The following is a 4545-nucleotide window of genomic DNA, read 5'->3' as shown; positions in this document are numbered from 1 at the left end:
CTAGGGATCTCCCCATGTTCCCCCCCCACTTACCAGCACATAGCCCGGGTCCAACTCCCTACAGTTGGCATGCTGCCTGTCCTGCATGGGCAGGCAATGTGCTTCAGCACTGGGGTGAGGGCCAACCATAGAGATAGTATGGCTGGCTACCAGAGAGTCTCTGTGGAGGACCCGACCCTCCGGCTGCTTTCTGCTATTTTCCCCTGGGGTATTTTTTGACCCCTGGATATCCAGGGATCTAATTTTGCCCCCACACTGCAAATCTGCAGCAGGGGGAACATTTTTTTGTTCCCGCATATGCCTCTTGCAGTCTCTCAAAGGGCTGCAAGATGCACGTATGCACTCATCTGGACGTGCCCACACTGGATTCTCAGTCTATCATTAAGATGAAAGGTGCAATGTTTAAGCTTTTCATTCAGATGCATGCCCAGGGTTGCAGGGGTCCCTGGGTTGAAAGTAAACTAATGCTCTTGTTGTCCTCTGGTATCCGCTGCACGGCAGAATTGCATGTTCTGCACCTTCCTGTTGCAATCACTCTGCCTATCTCCAGTGAAGAGCTTTGGCATGGCTGACAGGTTGCTCAAGGGTTTGTGATCACTTGGGCCAAGAAAAGTTTTCCCCAGCTCAAATGATGGAAACTTCTCCATTTGGCCCCATGCTGCTTTCCTTTAAGAAGTAGTAGACACCACTTGCCATTAGCCACCACCTTCCGGATCAGACTGTAGTTGCACTTTCACAGAGCAGGGTGAAGTGTTCTGCCACCTTTAGTGCAAGAAGAGGGGGCAGCTGATGGCAGGAGATCAAACGTCGTGATTGAAGTGCTATAATGCTCTGCTTTTCTGAATATAGTACTTCTCTAAATCCTTATCTAGACAAAGCATACAAAGCATCTGCCTTTTTAAGGGTTTCTTTCCCCCAGCTCTAGAAGCACAGTCACTCTGCCACCCCAGGCTGAGAAAGATCTAAACACATGAATAAGATTCTCAGGAAATTAGTCATGTCTCATCCTTTCCCACACACACTTCTGTCCTACATACCACATCTCTCCTGCCAGCAGTAAGATACCCTAGATCTCCCTAACCTAGTGTCTCCTAAGAGACAGCATGCAGTAAATGCTGATGAACTAATCCACAGAACTCCTTTATGAAGAGAATTCTACTCGCTTCATTTTTCAACTTTTACCTGAGAGGTACTCACAAGCAGCCCACACTCCCGCAAGCTTTCCACGGAAGAAAACTATCACTAAAACAAAATGGCAACAAAAAAAGTACACCGCCACTGTAAATATGACTGAATGAATCTTGAGCATAAAAGAACTCTAGGCAAAATATGAGATAGAGCCAGGAGATTCTAATGACTGAGTCTGGTGTAATTTCATAGCATCATAGTGCTTAGGGTCAGAAGGGACCTAAACAGATCACCAAGTCTGATCCCCTGCCCGGGGCAGGAATGGGTGTCAGGGTCATATCACCCCAGCCAAATATCTGTCCGGCCTCCTCTTGAAGACCCCCAAAGTAGGAGAGCGTACCACTTCACTTGGGAGGCCATTTCAGAGCCTGGCAGCCCTAACTGTAAAGTAATGTCTCCTGATGTCCAGCCTGAACCTGCTCTGTAACAATTTCTGGCCGTTATTCCTAGTAACCCTAGAGCCTCCCCCAATTCCTGTTGGTCCCCCCTGGTGAGTTTGTAAATAGCCACCAGATCCCCTCTCACCCTTCTCTTGTGGAGGCTGAATAGGTTCAGGCCCTTTAGCCTCTCTTCATAAGCCCTGCCGCGCTGCCTCTTGACCATGTGAGTGGCCCTCCTCTGGACCCTCTCAATGCTAGCCACATCCCTCTTGAAGTGCAGCACCCAGAACTGGATGCAGTACTCCAACTGTGGCCTGAGGGTAAGGATCACCTCCCTGGACCTGCTTGTGATACATCTGTAGATGCACAACATTTTGCTGATTTATTTCCCCTTGTTTTGTCACATCTAATCAGATAGTGAAAAGCAACATGGCCAAATCATGGTACAGATGCAAGGAAATTAAGTATGGGAACTACCACAGACGTTTAACATTAAACAGACTCAGACTCTTTTTAGCAATTACTTTTTCATTATGGAAGAAAGCAGCACCACTGCTACAGGTGCATCAAGTGAATGCAGATGCCTTCCCCTGCTGCAGTGCACTACCTGTGCTTATACTGACAGCCCCCTCAGCAAGGGCTTCTGTAGCTTCCTTGCTTTCCTTGATTCATTACTCTGAAGCTAACTGGCATGTGCTATAACCCAATTCTGAATTCAGCTGTTACAAGCAACATCAAAAAGATGTGCTGGTGGGATGTTCTTGATGTTGCTGAACTGGAAAAATACAAAAATGGGACCCCAGTAATTTAAGGAAAGGAGAAAAATAACGATGAAGCACAAAAGGATAGAGGGGGAAGCTGCTGATGACGTGAGATTCACTTCCCAGTTCTGAACAGGGAGTGTGGGGAAAGCTGAGATAGCTCTTCAGACCTGATGAGGACAATACATAAAGATCATTAGCTGAAGTTAAAATTGGTTACAAGCTGCCAGAAAACAGGACTTTTTACAAAATTTATTTGCTAAGAAACACTCTCTTCCCTCAGTATTGTGTCCTTATACAGCTTGGGGGGGGGCATTTTTGTACTACTCTCTTCAGCTTAAATTAAGCAAACTAGGATCAACATAGCAAAGAGAAGCAAAGGAAAAAAGGAAACAGGGAGTGTTTGTGCCTAGCCAAATCAAAAACATTATGACTGAGAAAGTTTGAGAAATTAATCAAAATAAGCTAAACACTTTATTCTAACCAATCAAGTTACAGTGAATTCCAGCAGAATGAGTGAGCATTCCACACTGGGTCTGTTGCCTCTATGAGAAATATATTGAAGGTGCCTACAAAAACCCCATTTTATACAAATCAGGTACAGCTCTCAAGCTCCCATAAGCTCCCAAACCAACAGTGAGTTGGGTAAAGCTAGAACGTCCTTGCTTGAGATGATTAAGGAATGAACCAAAATATAAGCCAGCGTTAAAATGAAACATAATATTGGGCTAATGCAGAGAGCTTCAGTTTTTGGCTCACCAGAGTGAGACTCAAACAAGTCCTTTTAAAAAGCCATATAGTGGTTTTGTAGTTTGTTAGGTAATACACAAGCCAAAACTTCTGTAACTATACTGCCCTTCCACCCAGGGCAGTGCCACCTAGCCACTAATTACACTACTCACCCCCGCTAACTTTGGCTGTGCAGAAGCACAGGGGAGGGACAGCAGCTTAGGGACCCAGGCATACATTTATAATTTGGTTAAATAAGTATGGCATTTGCAGTTACAGAAACTGTTATTTGTACTGGAACTGCTCATGGCTTTAGCGAACCTTACAGCTCCTGGTTGTCACTGTGTTCTCACTTGTTTTTAAAGTTTTGCTCCCAACTGCAGAATAGAATTGTAATGCATGAACTCAGAGGATAAACAGTTGCACAGCTAGTGTCAGAAGGAACAGCAGAAATGGGTGGCTCATTCTTTCTCTGGGAGATGCCCCCTCTGCCTACCTAAGCTGTGGCCATTCTTTGTGTAGAAACAGGTGTTGTTGATGAGGTTGACACAGCAGCCAATCACATCTCCAGTAGTGAACGTAGGACCATAGGGCTGGCCTGTCCCCGAAGAACAGAAGGAGTGCCCATCATCACCATGGTACCCGTATGAGTGTTTATCCCAGCCTGCAGAATGAAAGAAGAACAAGTCAGTAAAGAGGGAGGTCTAGAAGGGGCTGTATATAGTGCCTAGAGCTGGGATGGAAACAATTCTCCCAGCCTAGAGCTGGGTAGAAAAATTCCAAGACTGTGAAATAATTTCTAGTGCCCAATTGGGATGAAAAGTCCAATTCTAAAATTTTTAACATAAAATTTAAATATCTTATTTTGTTTTGGTCATTGAAAACATTTAATTTAGATTTTTTTTATTTATAGAAAAAATAATCAATTAGTTTAAATTTCAAAACAAGTTGTCAATCAAAAGTGGAATTCTTTGTTGGAAAAGTGAGAACCCTTTTCCAACATTTTTTAAAATGAGGAACTTGTTGAATATGGCACTTTCCTGTGAATGCTGTTGGTTTCAAACACATTGGTATGCTTCACTGAACAATTCTCAGCCAGCTCCACTGATGACTCAGTGTAGTACATGGGAACACCGGGATGGCCAGAGGCATTTCTGCATCCCTAAATGTAAGCTTCTAGTACTTCTAAGTTAAAGAAATCTCATGCTCCTAAGGCAAAAATACCTTCCAGTTTATAGGCAACCCAAAGGGTGGGATAGCTCCAAGGTCTGAAAACATTTTTGCCATCTTAACAGGTGTTCATTCTGATACTTCATAATAGCGGTGCATCAATAAAGATTTTCTTGACCAATACCTATCCAGTCACCAATATTTAGTAATAATGCAAGGCATTATGTACAACTCACTCGCATACATTCTTCTTGCCTGCTCTCTGCCTGCCCTCAGTGAGCAAGGTGGTGACTGCCTTATTCCCGTGCACATTGCCT

At 44.2% G+C, this 4545-nt stretch overlaps 1 protein-coding gene across 1 annotated transcript in view; it reads right to left on the bottom strand.

Annotated features, from left to right (window-relative positions):
• The window catches only part of LOC109310419 (ran-binding protein 10-like), a 55584-nt gene extending 51845 nt beyond the window's left edge, over positions 1 to 3739 (bottom strand). The window contains exon 1 of the mRNA XM_019535533.1: positions 3555 to 3739. The gene's annotated coding sequence lies outside the window, so the exon portion shown is untranslated. The remainder of the gene's footprint in view (positions 1 to 3554) is intronic.
• Positions 3740 to 4545: the final 806 nt, after the last annotated feature.

Source organism: Crocodylus porosus, unplaced genomic scaffold (assembly GCF_001723895.1).
Source record: "Crocodylus porosus isolate Cpor-Errol unplaced genomic scaffold, CroPor_comp1, whole genome shotgun sequence".
Taxonomy (NCBI): Eukaryota; Metazoa; Chordata; order Crocodylia; family Crocodylidae; genus Crocodylus; species Crocodylus porosus.
This window is presented reverse-complemented; position numbering and strand designations above follow the sequence as displayed.